General features: G+C 44.2%; 1 protein-coding gene across 9 annotated transcripts in view; it reads right to left on the reverse strand.

Moving 5' to 3' along the window:
- Positions 1 to 14,723, reverse strand: part of EPB41L1 (erythrocyte membrane protein band 4.1 like 1) — a 140,290-nt gene that overhangs the window by 61,160 nt on the left and 64,407 nt on the right. For 2 of the 9 annotated variants that reach the window (XM_056549951.1, XM_056549948.1), the window contains exon 3: positions 3,718 to 3,859. The exons of the other annotated variants lie outside the window; for them this stretch is intronic. The gene's annotated coding sequence lies outside the window, so the exon portion shown is untranslated. The remainder of the gene's footprint in view (positions 1 to 3,717; positions 3,860 to 14,723) is intronic. 9 annotated transcript variants of the gene reach the window in all.

Below are 14,723 nucleotides of genomic sequence, written 5' to 3' on the forward strand. Positions count from 1 at the left end.
GCTCAGAGATCAAGGGGAGAGGGTAACGATTCTTGACAGTAATCTTGTTTAGCCCTCTGTAGTCGATGCAAGGACGGAGGGATCCGTCCTTTTTGGTAACAAAGAAAAAGCCGGCCCCAGCAGGAGAGGAAGATTTCCTTATGAAACCTCTCTGAAGATTGTCACGAATGTATTCCGACATGGCGAGAGTCTCTGGTGGTAAGAGAGGGTAGATTCTACCCTGGGGTGGTGTGGTTCCGGGTACCAAGTCAATAGGACAATCGTAAGGTCTATGAGGAGGAAGAAGTTTGGCTTGCTTTTTGCAAAAAACGTCAGCGAAGCAGTGGTAAGGCTCCGGAAGACCAGGTGGCGGAGGAACAGCGGGGACTTGCTTGGCAAAAACAGACTTGAGGCAACGGCCGGAGGAAGAGGAATCCCACCTCATGATCTCAGGACCAATCCAGGATGGGACAGTGACGCTGAAGCCATGGCAAGCCCAGGAGGAGTTCCGAGGAGCAGTATGGAAGGACCAGGAACTCCAAAGTTTCTTTATGCGAAAAGCCGATGTCCATTTGTAAAGGCAAAGTGCGGTACTGCACTGTGGCAGAAAGTCTCTCTCCGTTGACAGTAGAAATGAAGAATGGCTTGGGCAAACGGACCACAGGGATTCGATGCTTGTCAATCAAGGAGGCATGGGTGAAATTGCCGGCAGACCCAGAATCCAAGAAGGGGGTGGCAGTGAAGATAGACTTGGGGGAAACGGAAAGCTGCACTGATACCACAAGACGTGGAGAGGAGGAATCCACACCTAGCAACGCCTCTCCCACGTTTACTAGGTGCGAGCGTTTCCCGAACGCGGTGGACGAAGAGCACAGTCTCTGAGGAAGTGCTCGGTACTGGCGCAGTACAGACACAAATTCTCGTCTCTGCGACGGCTCCGTTCCTGCGGGGTCAGGCTCTGGACGGAGGTAGTGGCTGGATCAAAGCGGTCCCATAAAGAAGTAGCCCAGGCCAGGGCCTTCCCGGAGAGCAAGCTGAGAATGAAGGCCACCTTGTCTCGTTCAGACGGGAACTGGTCGGACAGTAACTCGAGATGGAGTGAGCATTGTGACAAGAACCCTCGGCACTGCTTAGGATCACCGTCATACTTGTCCGGCAAGGACAAGCGGATTCTGGCACCGGAGAAGACTGCAGGCTGTGATGAAGCAGCGGGTGCTGGCGGAGGTGACGGATGTTGCTGGGCAGGCAGGAGTTGCTGCATCATGGCGGCCAACTGGTCCAGCTGTTGACCTTGCTGGGCAATCTGCTGGGTCTGTTGAGCCACTACGGTGGTAAGATCAGCAAGGCTAGGAAGTGGCGTCTCAGCGGGATCCATGGCCGGATCTTACTGTTACGTACCGGTCAGGAGGCAGGTGGTGGATCCACTGGACTAGAGGGGCGATGACGTGGGCCGTACCAAGGGAACGGAGTCTAAGGGGCTACTGGTCTTCACTAGGGCCCGCCGCAAAGCGGGATGGTCTTGCTGCGGCAGGTAGCCCCCAGGTCGTTCCACCCGATAGCGACTCAACCCCTCTGGTTGCTGAGATGGATGCGGTACAGGAGGAGCAGGCAAAAGCGTAGTCAGACGTAGCAAAGGTCAGGGCAGGCGGCAGAGGTTCACAGACAATAGTCAGGCAACAGGTCAGGGCAGGCAGCAAAGGTTCACAAGGCGGTTGTCAAGGGCAACGGGCAAGGGCAAACACAAAACTATGGGAACGCCTTCACTAGGCACAAGGCACTAAAGATCCGGCGAGGGCAGGAAGGGGCTGGGAACCTTTATAGAACAGTGAGGGCCTGGCACCAATCAATGGTGCGCTGGCCCTTTAAATTTCATGAAGCCGGCGCGCGTGCGCCCTAAGGAGCGGGGCTGCGCGCGCCGGGGGACAGAGGCAGCACAGGATGACGGAGCCGGGGGTAGGGTGATACGGGGTGTGGCGCGTGTGCGGGGACCGGCCGCCACGCTAACCGCATCCCCGACAGAGGAGACCCTGCGCTCCCGGTCAGAGTGTGTGACCGGGACGCGCAGGGACACCGGAGACTGGGGCAGGGACAGCGAGCGCTCCTGTCCAGAGGAGGGGACCGGAGCGCTCACCGTTACACTCGCGCTTTGTTGCCATCAGTTTCTGGTGCTTTTTGATGTATGTTTGGGGTCATTGTCCTGCTGGAAGACCCAGGATCTCGGATGCAAACCCAGCTTTCTGACACCGGGCTGTACAGTGCGACCCAAAATCCGTTGGTAATCCTCAGATTTCATGATTCCTTGCACACACTCAAGGCACTAAGTGCCAGAGGCAGCAAAACAACCCCAAAACATCATTGAGCCTCCACCATATTTCACTGTAGGCACTGTGTTCTTTTCTTTGTAGGCCTCATTCCGTTTTCAGTAAACAGAAGAATGATGTGCTTTACCAAAAAGCTCTATCATGGTCTCATCTGTCCACAAGACGTTTTCCCAAAAGGATTTTGGCTTACTCAAGTTCATTTTGGCAAAATGTAGTCTTGCTTTTTTTATGTCTCTGTGTCAGCAGTGGGGTCCTCCTGGTTGTCCTGCCATAGCGTTTCATTTAATTTAAATGTCGACGGATAGTTTGCACTGACACTGATGCTCCCTGAGCCTGCAGGACAGCTTGAGTATCTTTGGAACTTGTTTGGGGCTGCTTATCCAGTATCCAGACTATCCTGCGTTGACACCTTTCATCAATTTTTCTCTTCCGTCCACGGTCAGGGAGATTAGCTACAGTGCCATGGGTTGCAAACTTCTTGATAATGTTGCGCACTGCGGTCAAAGGCAAATCTAGACCTCTGGAGATGGACTTGTAACCTTGAGATTGTTGATATTTTTCCACAATTATGGTTCTCAAGTCCTCAGACAGTTCTCACAGACACACATGCAAAGACTAAGTGAACTTCTCTCCTTTTTTATCTGGTTTCAAGTGTGATTTTTATATTGCCCACACCTGTTACGTGCCCTAGGTGAGTTTAAAGGAGCATCACATGCTTGAAACAAACTTATTTTTCCACAATTTTGAAAGGGTACCAATAAGTTTGTCCAGACCATTTTTGGAGTTTGGTGTTACATTATGTCCAATTTGCTTTTTACCTCCCTTTTTTTGGTTTAGTTCCAATACACACAAATGGAATAAACATGTGTATAGCAAAACATGTGTTACTGCAATATTTTTCTATGAGAATTACTTCATTTTCTATAAAAATTTCAGGGGTTCCAACATTTTCGGCCACAACTTTTTAGCACTAGAAACAGTGTTCTCTCCATACAGTGTCAGGGAGAGTGTACCTGCATATAGCACCAGACACAGTGTGCTCCCCATACAGTGCTAGGTAGTTTGCACCTACATATAGCACTAGACACAGTGTGCTCTTCATACAGTACACGTAAGAGTGTACCTACATATAATGACACAGTGTGCTCCCCATAGGATGTCAGGTTGTTTGGTCACAGAGTGACAAAAAATTGCTAGGTAGTGTGTATCTACATATAGCACTAAAAACAGTTTTCTCTCCATAGTGTCAGGGAGAGTGTACCTGCATATAGTGCCAGACACAGTGTGCTCCCCATACAGTGCTTGAAAGAATGTACTTTACATATAGTGACACAGTGTGCCACCCACTCCGTATAATGCAAGCCACAGTGTGTCTGTCAGTGCCAGTCACAAAGCCACAACTTTTTTGAATACTCACCTCCATTATATTCCTCAATTGGTCTTCATCTTTCTGACTGTCTGCAAAAGCACATGTCCTTTTCTTGTAACAGAGGTCAGCACAAAAGAAGGAACTCCTGGATGGAGCAATCTCATTGTCACCTATGAAGTGCTGATCATATCTGCATAATGAATGAAAAATGTCTATTGACGTGTATTATGTACAAACAGCGCTGTCTGATCCTGTCCTGATAATCTACAATCAGATTACTGGATATTATATAGAAACCAGCGCTGTCTGATCCTGTCCTGATAATCTACAATCAGATGACTGGATATTATATAGAGACCAGCACTGTCTGATCCTGTCCTGATAATCTACAGTCAGATCACTGGATATTATATAGAGATCAGCACTGTCTGATCCTATCCTGATAATCTACAGTCAGGAGATCACTGGATATTATATAGAGACCAGCACTGTCTGATCCTGTCCTGATAATCTACAGTCAGATCACTGGATATTATATAGAGATCAGCACTGTCTGATCCTGTCCTGATAATCTACAGTCAGGAGATCACTGGATATTATATAGAGACCAGCGCTGTCTGATCCTGTCCTGATAATCTACAGTCAGATCACTGGATATTATATAGAGACCAGCACTGTCTGATCCTGTCCTGATAATCTACAGTCAGATCACTGGATATTATATAGAGATCAGCACTGTCTGATCCTATCCTGATAATCTACAGTCAGGAGATCACTGGATATTATATAGAGACCAGCACTGTCTGATCCTGTCCTGATAATCTACAGTCAGATCACTGGATATTATATAGAGATCAGCACTGTCTGATCCTATCCTGATAATCTACAGTCAGGAGATCACTGGATATTATATAGAGACCAGCACTGTCTGATCCTGTCCTGATAATCTACAGTCAGATCACTGGATATTATATAGAGATCAGCACTGTCTGATCCTGTCCTGATAATCTACAGTCAGGAGATCACTGGATATTATATAGAGACCAGCGCTGTCTGATCCTGTCCTGATAATCTACAGTCAGATCACTGGATATTATATAGAGACCAGCACTGTCTGATCCTGTCCTGATAATCTACAGTCAGATCACTGGATATTATATAGAGATCAGCACTGTCTGATCCTATCCTGATAATCTACAGTCAGGAGATCACTGGATATTATATAGAGACCAGCACTGTCTGATCCTGTCCTGATAATCTACAGTCAGATCACTGGATATTATATAGAGATCAGCACTGTCTGATCCTATCCTGATAATCTACAGTCAGGAGATCACTGGATATTATATAGAGACCAGCACTTTCTGATCCTGTCCTGATAATCTACAGTCAGGAGATCACTGGATATTATATAGAGACCAGCACTCTCTGATCCTGTCCTGATAATCTACAGTCAGATCACTGGATATTATATAGAGACCAGCACTGTCTGATCCTGTCCTGATAATCTACAGTCAGGAGATCACTGGATATTATATAGAGACCAGCGCTGTCTGATCCTGTCCTGATAATCTACAATCAGATCACTGGATATTATATAGAGACCAGCACTGTCTGATCCTGTCCTGATAATCTACAGTCAGGAGATCACTGTATATTATATAGAGACCAGCGCTGTCTGATCCTGTCCTGATAATCTACAGTCAGGAAATCACTGGATATTATATAGAGACCAGCACTGTCTGATCCTGTCCTGATAATCTACAGTCAGGAGATCACTGCATATTATATAGAGACCAGCGCTGTCTGATCCTGTCCTGATAATCTACAGTCAGGAGATCACTGGATATTATATAGAGATCAGCACTGTCTGATCCTGTCCTGATAATCTACAGTCAGGAGATCACTGGATATTATATAGAGACCAGCACTGTCTGATCCTGTACTGATAATCTACAGTCAGGAGATCACTGGATATTATATAGAGACCAGCACTGTCTGATCCTGTCCTGATAATCTACAGTCAGATCACTGGATATTATATAGAGACCAGCGCTGTCTGATCCTGTCCTGATAATCTACAGTCAGGAGATCACTGGATATTATATAGAGACCAGCACTGTCTGATCCTGTCCTGATAATCTACAGTCAGGAGATCACTGGATATTATATAGAGACCAGCGCTGTCTGATCCTGTCCTGATAATCTACAGTCAGGAGATCACTGGATATTATATAGAGACCAGCACTGTCTGATCCTGTCCTGATAATCTACAGTCAGGAGATCACTGGATAGTATATAGAGACCAGCATTGTCTGATCCTGTCCTGATAATCTACAGTCAGGAGATCACTGGATATTATATAGAGACCAGCGCTGTCTGATCCTGTCCTGATAATCTACAGTCAGGAGATCACTGGATATTATATAGAGACCAGCACTGTCTGATCCTGTCCTGATAATCTACCGTCAGATCACTGGATATTATATAGAGACCAGCGCTGTCTGATCCTGTCCTGATAATCTACAGTCAGGAGATCACTGGATATTATATAGAGACCAGCGCTGTCTGATCCTGTCCTGATAATCTACAGTCAGGAGATCACTGGATATTATATAGAGACCAGCGCTGTCTGATCCTGTCCTGATAATCTACAGTCAGATCACTGGATATTATATAGAGACCAGCGCTGTCTGATCCTGTCCTGATAATCTACAGTCGGATCACTGGATATTATATAGAGACCAGCACTGTCTGATCCTGTCCTGATAATCTACAGTCAGGAGATCGCTGGATATTATATAGAGACCAGCACTGTCTGATCCTGTCCTGATAATCTACAGTCAGATCACTGGATATTATATGGAGACCAGCACTGTCTAATCCTGTCCTGATAATCTACAGTCAGGAGATCACTGGATATTATATAGAGACCAGCACTGTCTGATCCTGTCCTGATAATCTACAGTCAGATCACTGGATATTATATAGAGACCAGCACTGTCTGATCCTGTCCTGATAATCTACAGTCAGGAGATCACTGGATATTATATAGAGACCAGCACTGTCTGATCCTGTCCTGATAATCTACAGTCAGGAGATCACTGGATATTATATAGAGACCAGCACTATCTGATCCTGTCCTGATAATCTACAGTCAGATCACTGGATATTATATGGAGACCAGCACTGTCTGATCCTGTCCTGATAATCTACAGTCAGATCACTGGATATTATATAGAGACCAGCACTGTCTGATCCTGTCCTGATAATCTACAATCAGGAGATCACTGGATATTATATAGAGACCAGCACTGTCTGATCCTGTCCTGATAATCTACAGTCAGAAGATCACTGGATATTATATAGAGACCAGCGCTGTCTGATCCTGTCCTGATAATCTACAGTCAGGAGTTCACTGGATATTATATAGAGACCAGCGCTGTCTGATCCTGTCCTGATAATCTACAGTCAGGAGATCACTGGATATTATATAGAGACCAGCGCTGTCTGATTCTGTCCTGATAATCTACAGTCAGATCACTGGATATTATATAGAGTCCAGCACTGTCTGATCCTGTCCTGATAATCTATAGTCAGGAGATCACTGGATATTATATAGAGACCAGCACTGTCTAATCCTGTCCTGATAATCTACAGTCACATCACCTGGGTATTATATACAGACCAGCGCTGTCTGATCATGTCCTGATAATCTACAGTCAGGAGATCACTGGATATTATATAGAGACCAGCGCTGTCTGATCCTGTCCTGATAATCTACAGTCAGGAGATCACTGGATATTATATAGAGACCATCGCTGTCTGATCCTGTCCTGATAATCTACAGTCAGATCACTGGATATTATATAGAGACCAGCACTGTCTGATCCTGTCCTGATAATATACAGTCAGGAGATCACTGGATATTATATAGAGACCAGCACTGTCTGATCCTGTCCTGATAATCTACAGTCAGATCACTGGATATTATATAGAGATCAGCACTGTCTGATCCTATCCTGATAATCTACAGTCAGGAGATCACTGGACATTATATACAAACAACCAGTATCCATTATGCCATTAGACCCTGTGCTGGAATCACCACACTGTCACCTTTTTTACTGTTGTCAGTATGTCAAATATGAATTGCTGTCATAATGTCAGCATTGTTTAATAAAAAGATATTCTTGTCTCATGCCAAAGACTGAAAAGGGAAACAACTGCCCTGCATTTCATCATTATTTTCTCGCTGTTTGCTGTTTTCTACCCTGAATTGGCACAGAAAAAAAATATCTTTACACCCACTCAGATGTCTTTGCATGGCTGACTGGGGGTGTGAAAGAACAAGAATCCCCCCCACCCCCTGCTTACCCATCCTTATTAATGCAGGCTGCAGTCAGAGCGTCACAGGCTGTGATGGCTGCCACCTCTTATATGTGCAGTGTGTAAACCTCTCCACCACCCTCTCCCCCATCACTTATCTCCGCTTTCCCACTGTCATTCCTCTCATTCTGTGTCATTTTTCATCTTCTGCAAACCCACCCTTCTTCATTCATCTTGTCTTTATTACCACTCAGCCCACCACCCATTTTCTGCCAGTTTGCTTTTGGAATCTTCCATGTCTTTTTTTTTTTTCCTATAAGAGAATATGGCATTCTCTGCAAAGCAGGGTGTGAAGTGAGACAGCGGTCTTTTATCACACTCAGACCTAAATCCAGTGTGAGGCAGTTATGGGAGGACTATGACAAATCCTCATGGAGCTCCTTGTTCCTCTACACATGTAATGTTACAAGCTTTGGGGAAGAAAAAATTAGCACTGGTGCAAAATAATTACTCTGTCCATCCCTACTATTCTATATATCTCTTCTCAGGATTCATTAACATCATGGTTTTCTCTCCGGCAGCCAGAAAAGGACAGGCTAAGGAATTTCATATTCGCCTGATGCCATATCCCGTGCCGTACCCTATTCACTTCAATGAGCCAAATGGAGTCAACCACTGACTGTGGTCGACTAATTTTCCTACCTGTTCAGGCTTTGAACCCGGACAGAAAACTGCAGCAGACCATATTTTTTAGTCCAGGTTAGAAGCTGGATACTGGGCCGACCGGAGTCACTAGCTGACGCATTTTGGCATATTGAAATGAATGAGCTGGAAAACTAGGTCTTATCCATGTAGGCCACACCTCAAAACTTATAGGACCTAAAGAATCTGCTTACGTCTTGGTGCCAGATACCACAGGACATCTTCCAAGGATTGTGGTGTCCATGTGAAGGATAAGAGCTGTTTTGGCAACATGAAAGGAACCTTCACATTACAAGGCTTATGTTTTTAATATTATTGGCTGTTCAGCACACAAACTCCATGCAGATGTCGCCCTAACGTATCCCTTATCCACAGGATAGGGGATAAGTAGCTGATCGCTGGTGGGGGACCCCCCACGATCATCGGGACGGTTCCTGGAGCTCACTGAGGAGCGCGTGCTGCAGATGGCACATGCTCCATTCATTTCTATGGGAGTGCGGAAAAGACCCGAGTACAGCACTCTGGCATCATCGTCACTCTCATAGAAATGAATGGAAGGCGTGCCGTCTAGCGGTAGATGACAAGCACTCCCAACTGAGAGAGCCGGGTCCCATTACAGAGATCGAGGGGAGTCCCAGCGGTCAGACCCCCCGGGATGAGCTACTTATCCCCTATCCTGTGGATAGGGGATACATTATCTTTTACTGGATCTCTTCTTTAACCATATGCCATGCCTACGTTGACACTTGTTCCATTAAAAAGACGTGCACATTTAGCTTGGAGGATCAACAATCATGACTGAAAATTCAATATATACTTATACCAGATCTAAATATGTATCTATGGATAAGGCAAATTTAATTTCAGATAGAGATGCATTTTGACAATGTTCACAGCGCAGCCGCTACCAGAGCCAACTGTCATAGCAACAGCAACAAAATATGCATGAAAAATGCTTTTATAAGAAAATGAACTTGTCAGCTTCTATATATAGCTTCTTAGAAAGAAGGCTGTACTGTTGTGTTGAAAGTATCTTAATTTCTGCAACATTTTAATTAATATATAAGCAGATTGAGAATGTTTTTGGAATAAAATATGTAAAATGATCACTAAAAAGTAAAAAAAAAAAAAAAAAGTACTATTTAGTTTCAGTGAATTACTATTTTGTTAAGTTTTAGTAAAATATGTGCTACTGCAATCTTGTGCAGTGTCAGGCTGAAATGTTTTTTTGCCCGCCAGAGGGAACGATTCTGAGCCCCTAAGGACACTAGTCAGAAGTAAACATGTCAGGGGGCTCTGTTAAACAAGGTTTTCAATTCACAGGGCCTCTTATCTAACCAGTGAAAGCAAAAATTTGCTAAAGCTAAAATTTTAACCACAGTCAAAACAGTGGCACATAAAAGGCCGTAGCTATGAGCAACCCTATTATCAGATACTATTGAAAACATTTATGGTACACTACAGTAGAGGAGATCTGGACCAAAACTGTAGGTTAATGGACCCTGGTGCAAAAGTTCTTTCTAGAGCCCCTGTGGTTACTCACTTGTCCATGTTCCAGTGTAGTTCTAGGATTTGAACAACTGTAATTGTGGAGCCCCACTGTACTCTCAATGATTGTACACCAATTTAGGAGCTCTGAGTCAAAGCTGTCCTTGGGGTAAGTCTTGACTTGTGATTGCTGTGACCCCTATAGCTACGCCACTAGAGCAAAATGTTAAGACACTATTGGTATTTTTTTTTAATTAAATAAAAAAAAAGTGTAGTTACCTACTTCAAGATAGGCAAGAGGTAATGTAACATCACGCTTCCTCCCATAGACAAGAATGGAGGGTACGAGACTGCTGTGGTCGCCAGTCATCTGACATGGAGCAGAATTTTCTCCTTGCACCGGATGACTGGGGTCCCGCACCAGAAGTTGCGGAGGGTCCCAGCAGCCGGACCCCCCATGACCAAAAATCTTATTCCCTATCTTTTGGATAGAGGATAAGATGTCTAGGGGCGGAGTACCCTTTTAAGCCTATCATATAAAAAATACTCAGGCAGGAACAGCGCTCGGCACAGCTGACTTTCGGCAATACTTGTGCAGGCAAATCAGTGGACATCAGATGAAATAGAATTCAAGAATGGCACTCACCAATCTGGCGAACAAATGGTGATGTTTATTTTGCAAACAAACATACAGCGTAGCAGCATCATGGGAGAGGGATGGCGTCCCTCTCCCATGATGCTGCTCTGCTGTATGTTTATGTTTGCAAAATAAACATCACCATTTGTTCGCCAGAGTGCCATTCTTGAATTTTATTTCATTTGATTTAAAAAAATACTTATGGCATGTCAAAGAAACATGTCAAAATTTTTGTTCGGTCAGGGTCGGGACAGATACCCACCGGGGATTTCCGTGGCAAATGAAATATAAAATTGTGGCAGTCTTGTCCGCTAACCCCACTAAATACTAAGGTTTTTACGCTGTCAAGTCCAGTATATGACCTTTATATTGGTCATCTCTATGTTTTCCGTTAAAGAGTAGCTCCCACCATCTTTAAAAAAAACTAAATTCTGTCCCTGCCTATTGCTAATCTATCCCTAACCCCCTCTCTGCCTTTTGAAAATTGTTTCCTATCTATAAATGGCCAGTGGGCCAATGCGCGCAGCCCCGGCGTTCGCAGCGCTCGCTCCTGCCTGTCTGATTGGCAGGGAGCGAGCGCAAGCTGACTGGCTGACTTAATCAGGACCGATTGCACGGCCGGCATCGGTCCTAATTCAGTCGTGATGTCACGTCAGGCTGCAGCCGGCCACTAGGAGGGAGACCCCTAGTTGCCAGTTTTCAAATGTAAAATAAAATATTTTAAACAAAAAATAAATAATTAATATATATTAGAGATATGTTGTAGTACATAAGTACTACAACATATCCAAAAAAAAGTTTGGTGGCAGTGCCCATTTAAGAGCTACAATATATGAGAATGCTTATAGAGGTCAAACAATGATCAACTAAATCTCTACAATCCAGCCTCATAAATTAGATGGAGTTTAATACTGCTATGTGAAAGTCCACGACCATGAAAAATATAGCACCTCGATGCAGTGCCGGTAAATGTTCCTAAATGTTTCTAATTATAACGGGTACCTAACGTTTCTATCCTTCTTTATCAACAGCTTTCCCTGACTCGATAATGTTCCGCTTTAATTAGACAGCTATATAAAATCAATTATAAGGAGAGGTAGCTTATGCCGACTATAAATATTTCCACACTGTGTTAATTATATTTTATTATGTGTGTTACTGGGTGGCATTTAACTTAATTGAGTTTTTTCAGTGCAGGGCAATATACATATTTTTTTAATGTACTCTGCTTTTTTATGATATAGTGGCTTAACCCCTTAAGGACGCAGGACGTAAATGTACGTCCTGGTGAGGTGGTACTTAACGCACCAGGACGTACATTTACGCAGCCAGGGACCCGCCGGCAATGGCCGACGCCCGCGATCTCGTGAGGTGGTACTTAACGCACCAGGACGTACATTTACGCAGCCAGGGACCCGCCGGCAATGGCCGACGCCCGCGATCTCGCGGGCGTCCGCCATTAACCCCTCAGGTGCCGGGATCAATACAGATCCCGGCATCTGCGGCAGTTCGCGATTAAAATGAACGATCGGATCGCCCGCAGCGCTGCTGCGGGGATCCGATCATTCATAACGCCGCACGGAGGTCCCCTCACCTTCCTCCGTGCGGCTCCCGGCGTCTCCTGCTCTGGTCTGTGATCGAGCAGACCAGAGCAGGAGATGACCGATAATACTGATCTGTTCTATGTCCTATACATAGAACAGATCAGTATTAGCAATCATGGTATTGCTATGAATAGTCCCCTATGGGGACTATTCAAGTGTAAAAAAAAATGTAAAAAAATGTAAAAGTAAAAGTAAAAAAAAAGTGAAAAATCCCCTCCCCCAATAAAAAAGTAAAACGTCCGTTTTTTCCTATTTTACCCCCAAAAAGCGTAAAAAACATTTTTTATAGACATATTTGGTATCGCCGCGTGCGTAAATGTCCGAACTATTAAAATAAAATGTTAATGATCCCGTACGGTGAACGGCGTGAACGAAAAAAAATTTAAAAAGTCCAAAATTCCTACTTTTTTAATACATTTTATTAAAAAAAAAATTATAAAAAATGTATTAAAAGTTTTTTATATGCAAATGTGGTATCAAAAAAAAGTACAGATCATGGCGCAAAAAATGAGCCCCCATACCGCCGCTTATACGGAAAAATAAAAAAGTTATAGGTCATCAAAATAAAGGGATTATAAACGTACTAATTTGGTTAAAAAGTTTGTGATTTTTTTTAAGCGCAACAATAATATAAAAGTATATAATAATGGGTATCATTTTAATCGTATTGACCCTCAGAATAAAGAACACATGTCATTTTTACCAGAAATTGTACGGCGTGAAAACAAAACCTTCCAAAATTAGCAAAATTGCGTTTTTCGTTTTAATTTCCCCACAAAAATAGTGTTTTTTGGTTGCGCCATACATTTTATGATATAATGAGTGATGTCATTACAAAGGACAACTGGTCGCGCAAAAAACAAGCCCTCATACTAGTCTGTGGATGGAAATATAAAAGAGTTATGATTTTTAGAAGGCGAGGAGGAAAAAATGAAAACGTAAAAATTTAATTGTCTGAGTCCTTAAGGCCAAAATGGGCTGAGTCCTTAAGGGGTTAAATGGGCTATGTCAGATACAAAAACTTTTTATATGTTGTACATCTTGGCAAAACATTAAACTTTCTAATATATGTCATACTTCCTTTTTATAGAAATCGTGGCTTTGTCCAAGCTTAAGCACAGACAAAATGTAGATAAACCTCCAGGGTGTGGACGGGATAAATGGGCGCTCAACCACCAGGTAGCAGGATTAAAAGTTTTATTTACCCATAATGCAATGCGTTTCACAGGTGCCTGATGAAGCAGCTGTGCTGTGAAACGCGTTGCATTATGGGTGAATAAAACTTTTTATCCTGCTACCTGGTGGTTGAGCGCCCATTTATCCCGTCCACACCCTGGAGGTTTATCTACATTTTGTCTATATTTGAGGAGACGAGGAGTGGCTGCCGGACACCTTATTCATATTAAACGCCTTGATTCATTGTTGCACTTGGTGGAGTGTAAGCCATTGGGGTAAGAGCAATACCCACCAGCTTTAATTTCTCTGTGCAACAACGGTATCACACTATGGAGCGCTGTCTGTCTTTTGTTTTATTTTACTAAGCTTAAGCACAGGCATGGACAAAGTCCGGTATGTGAGGGTGGGCTAGCACTCCTCTGTGCTTTCTCCTGTCTGATAGCACAGGACAGAACACAAAGGAGTACTATCAGACATGAGAGATCACAGAGGAGTCCTATCAGACAGGAGAGATCACAGAGGAGTGCTATCAGACAGGAGAGATCACAGAGTAGTACTATCAGACAGGAGAGAGCAGAGAGGAGTGCTATCAGACAGGAGAGAGCCCAGAGGAGTGCTTTCAGACAGGAGAGAGCAGAGAGGAGTCCTATCAGACAGTAGAGAGCACAGAGCAGAGGAGTACTATCAGATAAGAGAGAGCACAGAGGAGTATTATCAGACAGGAGAGAGCACAGAGGAGTACTATCAGACAGGAGAGAGCACAGAGGAGTACTATCAGACAGGAGAGAGCACAGAGGAGTACTATCAGACAGGAGAGAGCACAGAGGAGTCCTATCAGACAGGAGAGAGCACAGAGGAGTACTGTCAGTTATGAGAGAGCACTGAGGAGTACAATCAGACAGGAGAGAGCACAGAGGAGTGCTATCAGACAGGAGAGATCACAGAGGAGTATTATCAGACAGGAGAGAGCACAGAGGAGTGCTATCAGACAGGAGAGAGCACAGAGGAGTATTTTCAGACAGGAGAGAGCACAGAGGAGTACTATCAGACACTAGAGAGCACAGAGGAGTCCTATCAAACAGGATAGGACTTCTCTGGGCTCTCTCTTGTCTGATAGC

The sequence above is a fragment of the Hyla sarda genome, chromosome 13, assembly GCF_029499605.1.
Source record: "Hyla sarda isolate aHylSar1 chromosome 13, aHylSar1.hap1, whole genome shotgun sequence".
NCBI classification, from domain to species: domain Eukaryota; kingdom Metazoa; phylum Chordata; class Amphibia; order Anura; family Hylidae; genus Hyla; species Hyla sarda.